The following is a 21,268-nucleotide window of genomic DNA, read 5'->3' on the forward strand; positions in this document are numbered from 1 at the left end:
AAGCTCAGGAGATCTTGGTCTTTTGTTAATAGACACACCCTTTGGAGAAAGATCTGGATGTTATTATTTTTTTTGTACTGGTGCACTTTGTAGTTTGGAATCTTGTGTTGTTGTTGATTTTAGGTGGTATTGAATTGGTTCCAACTCATAGCAACCTGATGTACAACCAAAGGCAACACTGCCTGTTCCTGTGTCATCCTGATATCACTCTTAATGTTTGAGCCCATTGATGCAGCCCTCTTATCAGAGGTCTTCCTTGTCTTCACTGTCCCACTACTTTACCAAGCTTGATGTCCTTTTCCAGGGACTGGTCTCTCCTGACACTATGCCCAAAATATGTAAGATGAAGCCTTGTAGTCCTTGCCTGTAAGGAACACTCGGCCTGTATTTCTTTCCAGACAGATTTGTTTGTTCTTTTAGCAGTCCATTGGAGTTCCAATATTCTTCCCCAGCACCATAATTCAAGTTCCTCAATTCTTCTTTAGCCTTCCTTAGTAAATGTCCAACTTTCACATGCATATGAGGTGACTGAAAATACCATGTCTTGGGCCAGGTGCACCTTAGTCCTCAAAGTAGCACCCATGCTTTGCAACACTTTAAAAAGTCCTGTGCATCAAATTTACCCAATTCAACGTGTCATCTGATCTCTTAACTGCTGCTTCCATGAGCATTGATTGTGGAGGCAAGCAAGATAAAACCCAGGACAATGTCAATCTTGTCTTCATTTATCATATTCCCTATTGGTCCAGTTGTGAGGACTATGGTTTTCTTTACATTGAGTTGTCATGCATTCCGAAGGCTATAATTCTTGATCCCCAGGAGCATGGGCTCCAAATCTTCACTTCCATTAAGGAAGGTTGTGTCATCTAAATATTGCAGGTGGTCCTCTGAGCCTCCCTCCGGCCCTGGTACCACAGTATTCTACACATCGCCCAACTTCTCTGCTATTTGCTCAGGAATCTTGTTTTGGGAGCATTTCATTTGGAATCTTTTGGATTCTTTGGGGTGTGCATGTGGGGACATGAGCAAATTGGAATACACACACAGAGGGAGCAGTTGATGGGAAGAAGACCTCAAACCATGTCCTATCAGAAAATATTTGAAGTAACAACAACAGCAAAAACAAAACACCTCGTTGCCGTTTAGTTGATTCCAACTCCTATCTATAGGGCAGGCTATAACTGTCTCGGGGGTTTCTGAGACTACCCCTTTACAGGAATATAAAGCCTCATGTTTCTCTATTTGTAATAACAGGGGGGCTATTAATCTGAAAGAGAAAGCCAAGAAGAGATAGGATAGCAGCCCTTAGGTATGGAAAGAGATGACAAGTTCTGCTGTTGACTGCTATTCAGTTGGCCTCAACTCATGGTAACTCCACACTCTGAACGATAGCCTCAGGAACAAAATGCTATCTGGTCCTACACTATCCCCACGATTAGTTGGGGTTTGGACTTTTGTGATAGCTAGAGTTTTCACTGGTTCGTTTCTAGAACCAGGTCCCCAGGCCTTTCTTCCTAGTCTGCAGGCTCTACTGTAACCTGATCAGCATCCCAGTTCTCAGAAGCATCGCCTGGCAAAGAGTGGTGGCAGCACGTGAGATGCATTGTTTGATCAATCAAATTTGGATTTCTGCAATGAAGGCAGGAATTTTACCACAACCACTAGTATTCCAAGAAGTATGATAATTAACTTAACAGAACCTCAAATTGTGGAACAGGTGCTAATCTATGGAAGCCACAGGGAGGCTGATTTGGGATTACAGAATACATTCCTAGTAGTCACCTGCCTGATCAGGAGATGAGTTTCCTTTGGATATCATGAACTTTCTATTCTGGGAAGGTGAGAAGACTAAGATGGAAGATTAGACAGTTAGTTCCCAGATGATATTCCTGTGGAATACTGTTGTGTCCTTCACTAATGAGAATAGAAAATTTGATCATATGAGTGATAGGGCTTCTTAATATCTTATAGAAGATATACTGGCATAGAGTCAAGGGTGTTCATTAGAAGGCTATTGTTGGAAACATAACTTGGCAACTGAGTGGAAGTAAGGGCTATGTAGATGCAGAAAAGTCTATGCGACAGGCCCATTGCTGCAGATGCTTTGCAAATCATAGGGGTAGATGGTGATGCCCATAGCTTGCTCTCTGATCTGGGCAGATTATTAAAATGCCACTGTCTTCAGTTTTCTTAATTGTGAAAATGGGTGCTATAATTAGGACCTTTTCCACTCATGACATTATAGCCATTTAGGATGAAACACACCGTATGAATTCCATCTTGGGGGAGATGTATTTACAGCTGTGTGTCTACCATTTCAGTCGCATGAGCTGAGGAAGAGGAGCTAGTTCCTATCTGAGATACATTCTCTTATATTCTCCTAAAAATAACTTTATACAGTACCTGAAATCCCACCATTCAGGATTTGTTTTCTTGTATTAAGAAGTCATCGTCCTCTTATTGAAAAAAAATGTAGATGCCAATGGAAGAGACATGTATTAAACCATGGTTAATGGTTTACATCTAGTTTTTCTGGTTAGTTTCCTTCCAAAGCTCCAGCTAAGCAGAGGGTCTTGGGAAATGTCCAGTGCTAAGGACCAGGAAGACCATTTTAGAATAGCGGGCATCGTTGGAACACAAGCTAAGTAAGCTCCGACAGCTGGCAAGCCTGGACTCCCTCCCATCAAGCCCATGAGGGCTCACAGTGATTCTACAGAGGGGGTTCTGAGGCTGTGACTCTTGAGGGGAACAGACAGTCTCAACTTTCTCCTGAGGAGCGGCTGATGGATTTGTACCAGTGACCTTGTGGTCACACTCCAATACTTGCTGACCTGAAAGTGCCACAGGGCTCCTTTGACAAGCCAAGAAGGGCGAGGAAATCACCACTGGGGGTTGTGGGCCCTTGGGTTGATTCTGACCCATGGAGACCCTACAGGATGGAGTAGAACTTCCCCTAAGGTTTCCTGTGCCCTGGTCTCTGCAGGAGTAGATTTACAGGGCTTGTCTCTCACGGAGCTTCTGGTAGGTTTAGTAGCTGAGTGCTTTAGTCATTGTGCCACCAGGGATCCTTCGAGGAGGAGGAAGTCTTGTTCTTCTTCTTCTTTTTTTTTTTTTTAAGGAGAGCAACTTCAAGGACAAATTAAAAGTATTTCATAGCTGCGGGCTAGATCCACACTCATGTTGGATTAGCGATTCATTTAGCATCTTCTGTTTCTTAAAGAACAAGATCACAAGGATTTTAGTTCAGTTTCACTGTGATTGTTCTAGCTTGATCTGCTCGGCGGCTCAAGCATAACGTCCTTTCACCAGCATTTCATTCATTTAAATGGAATGAATTACTCTCGTCAGAACATTTCACATTAAAAATAATAGATCATGGGATGGTCTGAGGCAGTATGTCATAGTTAAATTACCGCTGGGGTTCTGAAAGGATGGTAGACTCTAAAATAGAGTTTAAATATTTTCAGTCTGTGGATTGCTACTTTCCCCTGAATGTCCACCAACCACAGGGAGAGTTTGTGAGTGAATTCAGTGAGAGAGTTTGGGATGTAGAGGGGCTTTGTCGAAGTAGAGATTGTCTTCTCAATGATTTTAAATTAAGCTGCTTCTAGCAAACATGAGCACATTTGTGAGGATGGCACGGAACCAGGCTGTGTTTCCTTGTCTTGTTTACATAGTCACTATCCATCAGAACCAACTCACGGCACCTAACAGCAGCCACGGACTACTCAAGTAGAAGGATTCCCAATCTACTGCCTGACCTTCAAGATTTTAATCCGGCAACTGACTGGGATTCTTGTATGAATTTGGCATTGGCTTTGGACTGAGGAACTACCCACATACAATTCATTTACGTCTTCCTCACAGAGAAAGGGCACCTCAGCCTTTCATTGAAGCGCGAGGAATACATTTGATGAATGGAACTGAGCCACTTCTGGTGTTTGAGAAAGGCTGACTGATATGTACCCGCACATTTGCTAGCCAAGAAATATAAAGAGGAAAGTGACCTTCCTCCATGTAAATGGATTGCCCCAGGTTAGGCCAAGAGGAGAGCTTGTGCACTGAAGGCCTGGACGCGTAACCAGTCCCACCAAGGCTGGTGCGCCTGAGAAATGCACCAAACACAGACTATGTGAAACAAGGGCACAATGCAAGCATTTGCTGATAGCAACACTTGGCTTTAATCAAGAGCCCGTTTCCTAATACTACCAAGTGATTTTCTTTGATAATAGAAGTGCAGTATAAGAAGGATGCGGAGGTATGATTTTGTTGATGGCGTTTCCTTCTGTTCCCACTAAATGCGACTTTAAAATATATTTCATTACTTTCTCGTAGACTTCACAGGCTTTTTAAAATCATATTTTAAAAATCAGATTTCCTCGCGTGGCGTTGTTCTGGGTGTTCACTGTGCTATGAGTGAGGCAGCATGGCCGTGATCCTCCTCAGAGATCAATGAGTGAATATCCAAGGCTTGACTTACAGTTATGAAAGAGGTTCCATCTCATAGCTGCCCGATGCATCACCGAAAGAAACACTGTCTCGCCCTGCTCCTTCCTGTCCATTGTCTCAGTGTCTGAGCCCCTTGCTGCAGGCACTGTGTCAGTCCATCTGCTTGAAAGTAGATGGATGGCGAATGGTAAAGCAGAAGTCCAATGACCGGGTACCGGTCTCTTCTTATCACCCGTCCAAAGTCTCACCATCTCACTTCCTCATCGCCCTCCCTTCTAAGGAGCATCGTGGCTATCCTTACAAGATTGGCTTTTGGCCAAACCTGGTACTTTCTGTATTCTTTGCCAGCACTACAGTTCAAATGCATTGATCCCTTTTCGTTCTTCCTTATTCAGTGTCCAACTTTTGCATGCAGATGAGGCCATTGAACGTACCATGATTGGGGTCAGGCTCACCTAAGCCCTCAAAGTGACATTCTTGCTTCTCGACACTCAAAAGAGGTCTAGTGCTGCAGCTCTACCATGTGTCATGTGTCATTTGATGTTTCCCTGCTGTGTTATCATGATAGTGACCATAATTTCAGAAACCCTTATTTTTCTCTCAACGAAGAATTAATGTATACAGAATTATTAATTCGCCTTTATAGCCTGATACGGAGTCTTAATTTGTTAGTCCTAATGATTTAATGAAGTTAGAACTGGGCCAGGTAGTCCGAGAGGTATCATTTCAGGGACTCTATTTATATATGGCACTGGGTGTGTGTGTGCCGAGCCCTGGTGGCATAGTAGGTTAAATACATTGGGCTACTCACCACAAGGTTGGTGGTTCAAATCCACCAGCTGTTCCATGGAAGAATGAGGAGGCTGTTCACTCCTGTAAATACTTACAGTCTTAGGTTCTGATATGGGGTTGCTCCGGGTTGGAATTGTCTTGACAACGGTGAGCTTAGCTGGTATTTACATGGGGCAGCCCCTGGGTGGTGGAACAAGTGTCGGGGGTTGAGTCTGTCAGGGGTCCTGGTGGCACAGTGTGCTCTGAGCTGGGATGCAGTTTGAACCCACCAGCTGTGCCGGGGACAGAGAGGAAGCTGTTTACTGCTGTCAAGAATGACAGCTTTGGGAAGCCCAGGGAGTAGCTGCCCTCTGACCTAAAGTGTGTCAGAATTGACTCCATGGCCGTGGGTTTGGTTTGGGTTTGGAAGCATCTTGGGAGAAATATCTGATAACCCACTTCTTACAAATCAGCCAGTGAAAACCTCATGGAGCGGCGGCTGACTGTGGCATATCAGGGGTCACCACGGATCAGAATTTACCCAACAGTCACGGTTTGCTTTGGGTACTTAAGGACCGTCACCATTTACGCAATAATTACCCACTTCCAGGCACTGTGTTGTGAGCTTCGTGCGTGTTAAGTCCCTAAGTCTTCACAACAGCCCGCCGAGGGAGCTAAACTCACCCAAAGCGAAGTGATTTGCCCTGGTTTGCAGTAAATTACAGAGCTGGGATTTGAAACCAGGTCCTCTTGACCACCATGCACGTGCTGTTTACATGACAGTGTGTCCACCGTGTTTGCCAGGCCATCACATGGGCAGGCTACAGCATGAGCATCTGGGCTCATTATTACAAAGCAGGTTGTTGGATTCGCCCACGGCCCACTAAATCAGGACCTCCTGGGTGGGCCCCAGCTGCCGTTAACCAGTTCTCAAAGTGATTTGATATCTGCCAGATTCGGGAATTATGGGCTCCCCGAGGCACAGATAAGGCTGGCTGCTACCCCAAGGACCCAGTCTCAGAAAACCTGTACAGAGTTCCTTATGGGTCATAAAGAGCTTGGTGGCTGTGGCTTTGGTTATGGTTAGTTTGCGCTTTATCATGGAGTTCTGGTGATAGTAAGTAAAATATCGGATTGTTCACCCCAAGGCCATTGGTTCAAACCCACCAGCCCCTTCTCCGGAAAAAGATGAGCCTGTCTAGGCCTGTGAAGATTTGTGGTCTCAGAAAGCTTCTGTGGTAACTCTGCTTTGGCCTGTAGATCACTGTGTCTCAGGATTGACTCAACAGCTGTAGGTTAGTGGGTTGGGCATTATTAGAAGTAGCTGAGTGACTCCAATGATTGCGTCTTGGCTATTGATTGTAAAGGTGGGTGGGTGAAATTCACCTAGAAGTACCTCAGAGGAAAGGCCTGGCAATCTCTTTCTGACAAATTGAAACCACTGAAAACTATGGAATGCAGATCGACTCTGAAACATACGGGGTTGCTGAGTCAGAATAAAGGCTATAACATCTGGTTTTATGTGGGATTGTTGGTGAATTATTGCCTGCCTTAGAGTGTAACACTGTAGAGAGCAAGACCTATGCATACCTCTATATCTTCACTGCTGTCCTATTTGTTCCGACACACAGCAACTGCATAGCACAGAACACACTGCTCCTTCCTTGGGGTTCTGAGGCTGCAAGTCCTTATGAGAGCAAACAGCCTCATCTTTATTCCAGAGAAAAGCAGGGAGGTTTGAACCCCCAACCTTGTGGCTTACAGCCCGATACTGAACCCACTGAGCCTCTAGAGGTTCTGTATCATCAAACGTTGGAGATGAAGTCCAAAGTGTGACACAGACAAGAAACCTCAAAACCTGTATCTTGGTATTTCTGATTCTAGGTGCTATTTACTGGTCAAGGTCAAGCCCGAGATCAGATGATATATTCAATTCTCTGGGCTTCATGGTTGAGACCAGCGTCTGAGCGTATGGCCCTTGCTTCCTATTCTCAGACATGGAAATTTACTCAGGGAGTGATTCTCTCCAGCCTGCATTTGGCTTGGGCTATTCATAGAGAAATGAAGCTGATTACAGAAACCAGTCCCTGCTGGGCCCTACCAGGCTGGGCTCTGACCTCCATGCCCATGTATTGGCATCTTGTTTATTAACATCGATAAAGATTTATTCCACTCATTAGACGACGGCAATTTCAACCACAGAACTACATCCCATCCCTGCCAGCCTGTTTACTTATTTTCTCCTTTTCCCCAAGCACGGAAACCATCCAGGTGAAGTCAGGGCAGGTTGGAAGGAGATGCCAGAGAACAAATTACATTAGAGATAACCTGAGTCCTCTTGATGAGATTTGTGCCTCCTGCACTCCAGATGAAGGGTTCTTGCTGGACTCAAAACAGCACCGTGTGTGTGTGTGTGTGTGTGTGTGTGTGTGTGTGTGTGTGTGTGTGTGTAGGTGTGCCATCGGGCACAGGGAAGACAGAGAATAGGTTTATCTAGAAGTAACAACCGACAATTGAACCTTGACTAATGATCCGATGCCATGATTCAGTCATGTATACATACGTTCTCTGAGAGATATGTGCATATTGAACATGTGCTATGTACATGGGGTTTGTTCAGCTGTGAATATTTGAGAGATGAGGACTTGGGGCCCACCATTCGGGAACCACTGTTTAGACAAATAACAACAGTGCATGAGAATTAAGGAAAGCCACAGGGTGGAATGAGAAATGCCTTGAGTCCGTAGAGGTTACAGAGAGGCATTGTTACAGCTACTGAGGAGCTCTTGGCGGAAAAGAATAAGTAAGCAGACAGAATGTACGGTTCAACTGGAAACTCGAGTTTCAAAGATGAGTTGGACTTGCCTAGGAAGGCTAACACTCCAGGCGGGGGGAATAATATGAAACAAAACAAAACCTTAGAGGCAGAGGATGCTGGGTGCTGTGCTGTAGCCAGGCCAGTCATGGGAACCTCGTTGGAGAGAGAGCCAAAATTTCATTTTGTGATCTAAGCAGATATTCCTGTGTTTCCTCTTTGCCAGTGCACGTATGCCAGGCAGCACAATGATGTGTGTCCTTTCTGTTGTCTGCACTAGATTGAAACTACTCAAGAGCAAGGGCTGCGTCGGTGTCTTTTGACCTTCAAGTACTGTTACCAACACGAAGCTGACAAACACACACTGTACACCTCATGGTTTGTGCGCACTGAATGGTGATATAATGGAGTAAAGAGAAAGAGACCGGACCCCGCTTTTCCTGCTCCTTGCTACGTATTGGGCATCAGCCAAAATGGTTTGCTCTCCTTCCAATTGTTAGGTTATTATGGGACTTCAAACCAAGGTGGGCAGAGAAAGAAGAGACTCCTCACCGTCAGGCTTACAATCTCATTAATAGGCTATCGGGCCAGGGGGCTCATGCAGTGAACTGGCGGACACATGATAAGTCAGGAACTTCTTTTGCCTGTGATGTGGTGGTTGTGCACCCTGGAGTTGATTCTGAGTCATAGTGTCTCCACAGGATGAAGTAGACCTTCCCTGTCGGGTTCCCTAGATTATACTCTTGTAGGAATAGATCACCAGGTTCTTCTCCCTGCCCCTTTCCACCGTGGAGCCCCTTCTCAGCTCAAATCACTGACCTTTGGTTATCAGCAGAGCCCCTAACCATTGGGCCACCTGGACCCCTTCTTCCCGAAAGACAGGAACATCAGTTGTTGTGAAGTCCATTTTCACTCACGGTGACCTGGTGTGTAGGACTGTACCCTCACAGGCGGGTCAGTGGCTGACTGTTTGGAAGTTGATTGGGAGGCCTTTCTTGTGTGTTGCCTCTGGGCAGACTCAAACCACTGACCTTTCTGTTAGCAACCAAGTATGCAAACCATTTGCACCACCCTGAGATGCCCAGTTGACACTATGCAGGGACACAAAAAGACACATCTCTGAGGGGGCTAGAAGGACATTGGGCCTCCACTCAAGCACTCCCTCAATGGAAGAACACGTTCTCCTATTAAATTGGAATTCTATGATGCTCACTCTCCTAACACAACCACTGAAGACAAAGCAGGTGAATAGATAATGTGGTGTAGAAAGCTGATGGTGCCCGGCTATCAAAAGGTATAGCATCCGGGGTCTTAAAGGCTTGAAGGTAAACAAGCGGCCATCTAGCTCAGAAGCAACAAAGCCACATAGAAGAAGCACACCAGCCTGTGCGATCATGAGGTGTCAAAGGGATCAGGTATAAGGCATCATCAGAACAAAACATCTTAACATAGTGAATGAAGGGGGAAGTGCAAAGTGGAGACTCGAAGCCCATTTGTTGGCCACTGGAGATCCCCTTGCAGAGGGGTGTAGGGGAGGAAATGAGTCAGTCAAGGGGTGATATAGCACTGATGAAAAACACAACTTTCTTCTAGTTCCTAAATGCTTCCCCCCACCCCACCCCCACCACTATCATGATCCGAATTCTACCTTGCAAGCCTGGCTAGACCAGAGAAAATACACTGGTACAGATAGGAACTGGAAACACAGGGAATCCAGGGCGGATGATACTTTCAGGACCAGGGGTGTGAGTGGCAATACTGGGAAGGTAGAGGAAGAGGGGGTTGAAAAGAGGGAACCAATTACAAGGATCTACATGTGACATTCTCCCTGGGGGACGGACAACAGAAAAGTGGGTGAAGGGAGACGCCGGACAGGACAAGATATGATTTATAAATTATCAAGGGCTCATGAGGGAGGGTGGGGCAGGGAGGGAGGGGGAAAAAAGAGGACCTGATGCTAAGGGCTTAAGTGGAGAGCGAATGTTTTGAAAATGATAAGGGCAATGAATGTACAGATGTGCTTTACATAATTGATGTATGTATGGATTGTGATAAGAGTTGTATGAGCCCCTAAGAAAATGTCTTTAAAAAAAGCAGAATAATCCTTTTATCTGTTAATTTTTTTTCTTCACACATTTTTTGAAGCCCTTTCAAAAGTCCTGTCTTTCAAAAGCGTATATCTGGGGGGTCAGGTTCATAGTTTTGGGGGACGCCAACATCAATTGACATAACTTAGTCCATGAAGACAATGTTCTGTGTTGTACTTTGGTGAGCAGTGATTGGGGTCTTCAAAGCTCATGAGCAGTCATCTAAGTGGCAATAGTGGCCTCCTAGACAGAGAAAATGAATGAATGAATGAATCAATCAATGAATGTTACAGCCACCCCAGGTGGTACTTTGGTTACTCAACCCCAAACCAAATTCACTGTCATTGGGTTTCTTAGACTATAACTGTTTATAAGAGTAGAAAGCCTAGTCTTCTTCCCGAGGAGCCGCTGGTGGATTTGAACTTCCAACCATGCGAATCGCAGCCCATCTCATAACCACTACACCACCAGGGATCCAGACACAGGTGTTTCTAGGCAATGAAGGCAGTCCGAGGAGCTGTGGTAGCACAGCTGGTTGTACAATGGGTTGCTGACTCCAAGGTGGGCAGTTTGAAACCACCTGCTGCTGCCCCATGGTAGAAAGATGGGTCTGTCTACTCTGTAAACAGTCACAGCTACAGGGCAGTTCTGCCCAGTCCAATAGGGTCGCTACAAGTTGGCATTGATTTGATGGCAGTGAGTTTGGCTTTAGAAGGCAGTGGGGGTCCTGGGTGCACGTGCTGTGTGCTGATGTGTGGGAAAGCCTCTGGACTTTCTGACGAGAGATTCTAGGACTGAATGCTGACTGTGTGACTTCCCAGCAGTTCCACCTGCTTTCCGGACCCCCTGAGATTATCCCTTGGCTTCTCTTGAAGCCGGACAGTCTGTACACACATTCGAGATCAGCTATTGTCCCCGAACCCGTAATCCACCCCAGCCCTGACCAGCTGCTTTTGCCCAACTTAAAGTTTTTAGTCCAAGTACAGCTCTCAGAAGTTTGTACCTGCCCTGTCCAGGTGGGTTGCCAGAGGCCCCCTCGCACCCCCCTCAACCCCAATGGTCTGTGCCCACGTCGTGTGGCAGCACAGCCCAATTAGAAGTGACCAGGGCAGCAGCTCACTTCATTTTATGCAGTTAACACCTGACCCTTGGTTTTCTTGGCAAAGCAATGGCATTGGCCTTTTGGCCTCTGCCGGTCCGGTCAGCAATTACCCAGTTATTAAAACTAAATCATTGCCATTAGCTCCTGTCCTCAGAGCATCCCAAGTCTCCCTACCAGCTGCTTTTCAGCTTGTTTGCAAAGCTCTGCCATGCTCGGCTTGTCCTTCAGAACCCAGGAGATGGGACCACAGAGCTGGCTCGCCAGGGGCCATATTTGCTGCCTTTTGTATTTGTTTTTGAAAAATTATAAAACAATTACACACACACGAGGGTTTTTACTCCCTTAAAGAGTTACAGTCTCAGAAACTCATAGGGCAGTTCTACCCAGTCCTATAGGGTCGCTATGAGTTAGAACCAATTCAATGGCAGTGAGTTTGGTTTTAGAACAGCGGTTCTCAACCTGTGGGTCGCGTCCCCTTGGGGGTCGAATGACCTTTTCACAGGGGTCACCCAGTTCATAACAGTAGCAAAATGACAGTTATGAAATAGCAACATAAATCATTTTATGGTGGGGGGGGCTCACCACCACATGAGGAACTGTATGAAAGGGCGGCAGCATTAGGAAGGTGAGAACCACTGTTTTAGAAGGTGACTGGTATACCAAACTATCATTCACCAGTGCAGTGGGTTCGTACTGTCAGGCTGCTTCTGTCCTTAGACAGTCTCTAGGTGGTGCAGATAGTTAACACTCTTGTTTGCTAAGGGAAAGGTTGGCAGTTCGAGCCTACCTCAGGCTTCTGGGAGCTCAGTCCTCCCTGGACACACACACAGGGTCACTGTGAGCTAGGATGGATTCTTTGGCAGCTGCTTTTGAGAGCGAGCAGCACGTTGTTCACCCCATTTGAGCTGCAGCCTGTGTGACTGCTTTCTTGTTTGTGGACAAAGCTTGGGCTCTATTGCCAGGGGAATGGGCTTTCCTCGGCGGCTTCTTTGCTGGATATGGCTTTGTAGGGATGGTATGAAATCCAGTTTGGGGGGGCGTGAACTCTCTCCCCGCTTCTTTCCCTTCTCCTTTCTTTCTTTTGAGTTCTCCTTTTTGAAGAGATTTCTTAAACTCCGACATTAAAGGCAGGTATCTTATTTTCTGCCAGAGAACCTCCCTGCACAGGTGTGTGCTTGATTCCACCACTTGCAGTCTTTTCCCCTGCCCCCTGCCTGCCACCTTGATGCTGATGGCGGTTGTCTGAAGTACAAAGGGAAAGTTAAGATTACAGGTTGTCCTTCCCTTTGATTGTATTCTTGGCTGCAGCTTCTCGGCCTTTGCAGGAGAAACTCATGTCAGGCTGGGGTGTGGAAGCAGGCAGATGTTCAGCCCCAGAAATAATTGCTTCTTGGAGTCGAAGGCTGAGGCATATACATTTAGACTCAGCCCCGGCAAATGATGGGTCTGAGCCGGGGAGAAAAGGTCCAGGGCGTGGGTTTGGAGACAAGGACACGTGTGCACATGTATTCAGGGGCTAATGGGCCCTGGGTGTGTCTGTGCGGCCCTGTAGCAGTGGCTGTGATAGTTTTTGATTTGAAGTATTTCCAGAGGGAAATGATCTTTAACCCAGATTCATTTCTGGCTTTTCCATTTCTTATTTTTTTGGGGGGCGGGGGGACTGGTGATGGTGGGGTGGAGGGGATTATAACCATAGTTACTCTATCTGGGACTCTGGGAACATCCATTTGTCCCTTCATTTAGCTGTCTGCCACATGCTTTATCAAGGGCTTGGCCAGCTAGGGATGGGCAGCCTAGCATCCCAGATGAGGGGAGCAGGAAGAGTCCGTTGGGGATTTTGTTTAATCTCTTGTTTTGCAGGCAAGGAAACGCATGCTCCTGAAATGCAGATCTCCTTTCTTGATCAGGTCTGGGGCTCTCTGGTGGCTCTGAGCTATATTCTGGAACATTCTGTTTCCAGATCCCTGGTTTCTCATCACCTTAAAATTACAGTTGGGGCTGAAATTGGGGGAGAGGGTTTGTGTCTTCCAAGCTGAGGAGCGGACCTGTCCCATCCTCGCAGGGAAGTGAATGGGACTCCATCGCTCTACTTGTTCTTCTTTCAGGCTGCTTCTCCAGAGGTCCAGTTCCTCCCCTGCCATCACCCCCAGTGGCCTGATTGGGATACTCTCCCTCCACAGTGCTCCTAGCTCAGGACTGCATGTCTTTACCGCCTTGTGGAAGCAGATCCTGTTGGGAGCTCGGCTTCCCATCTAATGCTGCAAACACAAGGTGTTGGAGAAGATTCGAAGGATTTGCAGAGGCAAATTAAAAACAACTGGGGAGGGGATGGTGCTGAGGATGTTTCTCTCTCTCTCTCTCACACACACACACTCACTCACTGCTGACTCAGCAGCACAGCCAACTCTTGGACAACATTTAAATCATTGTAGTTAAGTGCTCTTGAGTTGGCCCAGACTCATCGCCAGCCCGTATATAACAGAATGAAACCCTGCCCGGGTCCGTACCATCCTAAAATCAGTCCTGTGTTTGAGTCGTTGCTACAGCATCGTGTGCATCCATCTGGTGGTGGGTCTTCGTTTGTCCCCTCTGCCTCTGTGTTACAAACTTCATGTCCTTATCCAGAGACTGGCTCCTGTTCATAATCTGTCAAAAGTAATTGAGAGGCTGAGATTTTTCTGATGGGTAATTTGAATATATCTCGTTTGCTGTTTTCATTATATGCAGCTTTTTTTTTTTCTGGCGTAGGTGTGAGAGAAAGGACTGTTGGTGGTGGTTAGGCACTGAGCTACTCACAGCAAGGTCAGGGGTTCGAACCCACTGTCGGCTCTGTTGCTGTTCTGCTCTGCTATGTACGGCTGCTTTGAGCTGGGAACCCACCAAGCAGCAGCAGGGCGCCCTTCCCACCCTGCCTCCCGCAGTGAGGGGCTTGAAGTTGAAGAGGTGAGACAAGTGAGGCTTTCTGGAATACATTCGATTATTTCTTGCCCCCATGGGGGTGGGAGGAGCTGGGGGACTGAGTGGGCAGGAGTGTTAGGGAAGGAGGCATGCAGGTGGGCTGTTGTAGTTAGTTACCGTTCAGTCAGCTCCACCTCATGGTGACCGCATGTTTGATGGAGCCTAACGTCGCCTGCTCCTGTGACTATTGCTAGGTTTCAGCCCATTGCGATCGGCCTCTTGTGTGTCTAAATCACTGCAAGTGACCCTTGTCTTCCGTGACCCTTCACTTTACCAGTCACGATGTTGTCATCCAGGAACTCAGCCTCTCCTGATGACACGACCAAAGTACACATGTCGAAAATCTCAGACCACATTCTGAGATCCACCGGGTTTCCCTGGACTCGATTTTGAAATCACAACTATCTTCCTCACTTAATTTAGTCCCGGCAATCCATTGCGCATGCTCACCCTGGGGACCCTACAACACGTGAACCGCCAGCGGCATAGCTTCCAGAATTGTAGTAGCGGTGAGCCACCCCAGGAAACAAGCTGACCGATGGGTGGGGGCAGAGGTGAATAGAGGTGGAGCCATGGAAGGCTTTGTCTCCCCGTGGACAATCTCCGGCAGAAAGAACCACCAGCGATCACATGTACAAATGTCCACTAAAGATCATGGAAGAGCAACACTTCCTTTGTCTAAGAAGTTCTTCTTGGGCAGACTTATCCAGAGATAAGGAAGTGTGATCTTTGTTGTTTGAGACCTAGTTCCCTCTGCCTTTCATGGGGCGGGGGGGAGGGGGGTGAATCACATCACCGTGAAAGATGGGGAGTGCGTGATGGGGACCCAATGCCCATCTGTAGACAGCGGGACATCCCTTACAGAGGGGTAGTGGGGAGGAGATGAATCACTCAGGGTTCAGTGTAGCAACAATGAAACTCAAAACCTCCCTCTAGTTCTTGAACGCTTCCTCCCCCCCCCCCCCAATTATCATGATCCCAGTTCTACCTTGCGGACCTGGTTAGATCAGAGGATGCACAGCGGTGCAGTAGGGATCTGGAAACACAGGGAATCTAGGACGGACGAACCCCTCAGGACCAGCAGTGAGAGTGGCGACACCGGGAGGGAAGGGGGTGTAGAAAGGGGGAACCGATCTTGGGGATCTATATGTAACCTCCTCTCTGGAGGATGGGCAACGGGAAGGTGGGTGAGGGGAGATGCCTGGCAGCGTAAGATAAGATAAAATAATTATTTATAAACTATTAAGGGTTCAGGGGGAAGGAGGGAGCGGGGAGGGAGGGGGAGGGAAAAAAGGAAAAGGAGCTGATTCCAGGAACCCAAGTGGAAGGAGAATTTTGAGAATGATGAGAGCAACGAATGTATAAGGGTGCTTTACTCAATTGATGTATGTATGGATTATGATAAGAGTTGTATGAGCCCCAATAAAAAGATTTATTAAATTAAAGAAAAGGAAGTGTGATCTAAAGCCCTCCAGGCAGATGCCAAGGGTTTCCTAAGGGAAAGGTTGCACAATTACTGAGAGCCTACACTGCCTTTCTGAGCCTTGTGGATTCTTTCTACGCATGCTAGTATACTAATTTGGGTAAAGTTCTTAATTCCCAGCAAATTCAAAGCCACACATTGTCACTGCAATGGGGTGGGATGAAGAACTGGTAATAGCGACCAACACCAAGGCACGATGATGGACAGACTGACAACTAGAAAGGACATAGGGGATTAAAACCCGAATCAAGCCAACTAGACACAAAAAAATCTCAAGGATCTCATCAGCGTGAGGCCGTTTGGAGACCAGCAGTCCCAGGCAGCACAATGAGCCTGAGTCTGTGTTGCAGCTCGATGAAACTGTAGCCTGCTGCCTAGGGAGCCGCTGAGAGCTGTGCCTGGGGTGACACGTCCCTCTCTGTCTCAGAAAACAGGCAGGCGGGTGCCGTGCTAGAGCAATTTCCACCTTAAATGATGAAGATGCCGAAAACAGCAAAACCCAAAGCGGCCTGCGCTTAAGGATGAGCTTCATTTCTCTGGAATAGGAGCCTCCACGGAATTCGACCTCCTTTCTGGATGATGCCCGATAAATGACAAGACGATCACTTACCACTTTGATCATCAAAAGCTTTCATACAAGTGGTGGATGAGTTCCTTAATCTTTCTGTTTTCTCCCCTCCCAGATAGAAGACGCTGAACCAACAGTGCACGACATTGTGACAGTGGGACTTTGATGGGAGTTCAGGGAACTGAGAAGTCAGCAGAGGCCAGGCATGACGTATCCATGGGTGTTCTTCTCTTTCTTGGCTCTCAAGGTCTAGGAGTCCCAGACACCCAGCCCCACCTTTTTGAACTCCGGAAGGGTGTCCAAATGGCTCCGGCAGGCCTCTCTTTCCCTCTGGCGGAGAGGGCTAGACAAAACTTCTTCCCACTCTGCGTTCTTGCTATTTTCCTCCTCCGGGTGTCATGTTTCTCCAGTCAGCTCAGGCACGTCTGCCTCACACAGAGCATCTTACGTGCAGAGTGGATGTCAGCAGCAGCAGCAGCTCCTCTGAGGAATTGGCACAGGGGTTTGAAGATCCATGAGTCCCCAGTCAAGGCGGCTGGGATCGTGCGGGCTTGGTTAATCCGAGGGAGAAACGGGCTGGTTACGTAGGCCCTTCCTGCAAGCTATCAAGTTGTTGTGTTGGCATGAAGACCAGAAGGTCCTTGGACGACCCTGGGTGGGTTGCTGTGAGGTTGCATCAGCAGGTTGCAGATGAATTTGGCCTGGTCAATACGACATAAAACAATTTGTGGAAAAATGGAATGAAAAGATAATAGCATTTTCTCCTGAACTTTTGGAAGCTCCCCCAGAAGCTTTCCTATACTGACTGTGTGCATTTAAAAAAAAAAACATGGGAAACTCTACTGTGCGAAATTCTAAACTGCGGACATCCTATTTTCTGCAAAGCATCCCCTTTGCAGAAAAAAAAAAACACTTCTCTTGAGCATATTCCGTCTTCTCCCTCTTCCCAAAGACGTCTTGGCCCTCTCCCATCATAGAACGTGCACTCATATTGTTTCTTCCACCCTGATCCTTATGACCCAGCTGCACGCCCACTTCATCCATGCAATGAACAGTTTTTCAATGCCTGGGGTGGAAATCCTATTACCACGGCACATGTCAACCTACCAGTGGGATGCTGCTGAATGCACATTGGCTCCTGGTACCAGGAGTCCTGGGTGGCACCAAGGAGTAAGTCCCTTGACTAAGTGCTGAAAGATTGGTCGTCAAACTCTCCCAGAGGTGCCTCAGAAAACTGTTTAGAAACTCTGTTTCTAAAAGGTCACTGAGAGAGCCCTTCAGCCCTGTACCACTTGGGAGCACAATGAGCAGGTACTGACTTAACAGCAGGTAGCAGCAAGCTGGCACTAAGTGGCTTCAACGGAGCACTGTGGGCATTGCGCTACCCTTGCATGTCCATCTTCCTCCCCTGCCCCAACTGCTGAACTATTAGAAAGCCCTAGGGAGGATGTGAAAGACCCCCATCCCCCCGTTGCCTTGGCTCTATCCAAAGATTCTGATTCAACTGGTCATGGACGGACCCAGATATCTACTTTACAAATGTATCCCAGGTGATTTCCATGTGCACCCAGTGTTGAGGACCACTGCCTTAGAGGCAGGGAGGCTAGCCTGTGCCAATAGTTCTTGAAGCACGGGCCCCAGACCAGCCAGCATTCACATCACCTGGAGACTGATTAGACATGCTAATTTTCAGTCCCCACTTCAGACCCGCTGAATCAGGGAAGCTGGAGTGGGGGCCGAAAGCCAGCCATCTGTGTGTTAATAAGCCCCTCAGGTGAATCTGAGGCATGCTGAAACTGAGGACCACAGTTTTCTGTCTTCTGAATCCTTATTAGAGCTAAAGACAGTTATAGGCACACAGCTGTGCCCAATCAACACGTGTTGATTAAAACCTATCAGGGAGTAAATTTTCATGCGGCAAGATATCCTCCCGCCCCCAACCTTTATGAAAGTATTTAGTTGAAAGTACCTTAAAATAGAGATTTTTTTCCCCTCTTGTATATTCAAACATGTGATTTTACAAACATTCAGGAATCAACGGTGTAATGTTCATTTGGCTAGGCTGAAATGCACTCTCTGATGTAAAGCAGACCCGTTGCTGTCTAGCTGGTTTCAGCTTCGATCAGCCTTCCGAGACAGAGTCAAACTGCCCCCTAGGGTTTCCAAGGTGGCAATCTCCCTGCGGGTGGATGTCCCTGCTTTCTCCAGGGGAGCAACTGGGGTGTGAACAGTGGCATTTTGGCTAGCCTTGTGTAAACAAAGTCATTCAGTCATTTTGAAAATATGAGAGGGTGTCAACACCTTTGTGGAAAAATTCCATTATATATATATTTATATTTGGTGTTTATTTTAAAATCATTTTATTAGGGGCTTATACAATTCTTATCACAATCCATACATACATCAATTGTGTAAAGCACATTTGTACATTCATTGCCCTCATCCTTCTCAAAACATTTGCTGTCCACGTAAGCCCCTGGCATCAGCTCCTCATTTTCCCCCTCCATCCCTGCTCCCCTTCCCTCATGAACCCTTGATAATTTATAAAATATTATTTTGTCGTATCTTGTACCTTCCAACGTCTCCCTTCACCCGCTTTTCTGTTGTCCGTCCCCCAGGGAGGAGGTTATATGTAGATCCTTGTAATCGGGGGAATTCCATCATATTTTAATTCCATTTTTACAGGAACCTTTTGGTGGCCCCTGATGCATTCTGATTGGCTGGGAGGCTCCTGCTGGGTGGCCATGGACAATTTGTGTTGGCTCATCTTCCCCAGTGATGGCCATGCAGCCACCTGGGTAGCAGAGGCATGCGCTTCTGTGCTTGCTCCCTTGCAAGATTACTGATCTATGGCAGACACTTCAGTTCTCCATGGCTTCATTTCTTCAGTTGCTACTATTTTCATAGACTTCTCTGCTTTATCTGGATACAGGCTATCTGTCAATAACCAGTAACGGTCGTCATGACTATTGAGAGAAATGGAGACACATTCTTCTTAAAGTGAGGGCAAACGCAGGAAGGTGATTCCACAGGTACCAGAGCAGGGCTTTTCCAACGTTAATGTGCACATGAGTCATCTGGGGATCCTATAAAAATGCCTGTCCTAATGCGGAAGGCCCGAGAGTCTGCATTGCTAGACAGGTGCAATGTGACCCAGGTGCTCCTGGTCCTTAAATCTGCCAGCAGAAGGATGCTCTGAGGTTCTAGCAGATGCAATGTAATAAGGGGGAAGAAGACGTGCCTGGAAGATTGCACAGGAAATTATTTGCCACAAATGACTTCTACAATCGAACATCTACAAACACCTAAAGCGCTTGAGAATTTCATGCTTTATACTTTACAAGGGGCCTTTGCTGCCTTAAATTTTAAGGGTCAGATGATGGAGATTTGTAAAACCTTTTACAAATGTAAACTAGAGAAGTAATGAATTATGAGTCATCCTGTGCGTTGTTAGTCATATTGCATTACCCTCAGACTATTGTATTGAGGTCATTTCCCCTCCAGAATTCTTCACTGAGGCTCAGCCTGAAGTCTCTAGGAATTTCTTTGTCACCGTCTTCCTCTGCCCTATGATTTGAGTCATTTCCCTATGGAGACCAGCCCTTTGAAGGCAGGGTGCCACCTAAACTCACATGGGAAGTTTGGAGAAGAGAAAGACGAGCAAAGAGTTTTTACCTAGTAGTCAGTGCTGAGAGATTGGCCAGGCTTCTTGAGCTGGTACACCCAGGAATATTGAAACTGCATCCAGAATCAGCGGGGAAGAGTGTTGCAATTGATTAGTGATGCCTGCTTTGGGCAGGCATCAAAGAAAATTAATGGTGGCTTGGTCTCCAGGGCCACATTCATTTGGGCTAGACTCTCCCACAGAATTGAGATTCTACCAGAGACACCACATGTTAAGCCCCAGTACCAAGCCCATGGCTGGTCCTTGGGTTCACCTTGGGTTCTTTTTGCGGACTCACCAAACCTAGTCTTTATCTCTACCTCCATTGTACTTTTCTGTCCACTGTGATTCCTCTCTCTACAGACCTGAAGGGAGAGGAGGACAGAGCTATAATTTCATTAGAGCCCCACGCTTACCCTTTCTGTGAAAACACAAATGCCAGTGTGAAGGAATGATGAGGCAAATGGGTGCTCTACCAACTCTGTAGTTCTGGAGAGAATCAGTAGCTCCTAATGTCCTTCTTCTTGCTGTTAGGTGACCTTGGCTCACAGGAGGCTCTGTGTCCAGTAGAACCAAACACCGGCTGGTTCTGCACCGTCCTCACAATTGTCAAGTTTGAGCCCGTGGTTCAATCACGGTGTCAGGTTGGTTCAACAAGGATCTTCCTCTTTTCCGTTGATGTCCTTTTACAAAGCACTGTTCTCTCCTCATTACATGTCTTAATAGGTTTCTAATCGGTCATCAGATCTTCTGAGTCTATTTCCTCCTCTATAATCATGAGGGTCACCATTTCAATCCCCCAGGGTTTTATGAGATTAAATCGCATGACTTTATAGGGGAAGATATCCATCTACCCCAGGGGCTGTGTTCAGCTGGTTCTCAGTCAAAGTTGCTTCCTCCCTCCTACAGCCCCTCTGCACAAGGGGTTCTCATTTATAACCACATTGGCCTGGTAATGGGAGTCCGACTTATTTGGAATAGAACACGGGTGACCTTCAGACGTGCTGTTGGATAGGGGAAATGAAGGACAGTGCTTGTATTTAATCAAATAGTTCTTGCTCTGTGCCAAGCAAGGTCTTGAGTGGGAGAGGCGCATTAGCTCAGTCCATTGTCATACAAACCCAGTGAAATAGGCGTGGCCTTACAGAGGAGGAACGAGCCACCCACTGAGTAAGTAGATTGCCCAAGGCCACCTCCCTAGTAAGTGTCACAGTTGGGTTCCCACCAGCGATGGGACAAAGGCTTCCTTTGAACCTGACTCAAGGCCCCTGCTTTAATTTCAGCCACTGTGTCATGCAGCCTCATCTAGGCCTGTGATGGGGGTGGCCTTCCCTCTGCAGGTAGGCACTTGCCCTTTGGAGGCAATGCCAT

The 21,268-nt window shown here is 47.0% G+C and overlaps 1 protein-coding gene across 1 annotated transcript in view; it reads left to right on the plus strand.

Moving 5' to 3' along the window:
• SORCS3 (sortilin related VPS10 domain containing receptor 3) overlaps positions 1 to 21,268 on the plus strand; it is a 682,071-nt gene that overhangs the window by 96,784 nt on the left and 564,019 nt on the right. The gene's annotated exons all lie outside the window — the stretch shown is intronic.

The sequence above is a fragment of the Tenrec ecaudatus genome, chromosome 16 (assembly GCF_050624435.1).
Source record: "Tenrec ecaudatus isolate mTenEca1 chromosome 16, mTenEca1.hap1, whole genome shotgun sequence".
Lineage (NCBI taxonomy): Eukaryota > Metazoa > Chordata > Mammalia > Afrosoricida > Tenrecidae > Tenrec > Tenrec ecaudatus.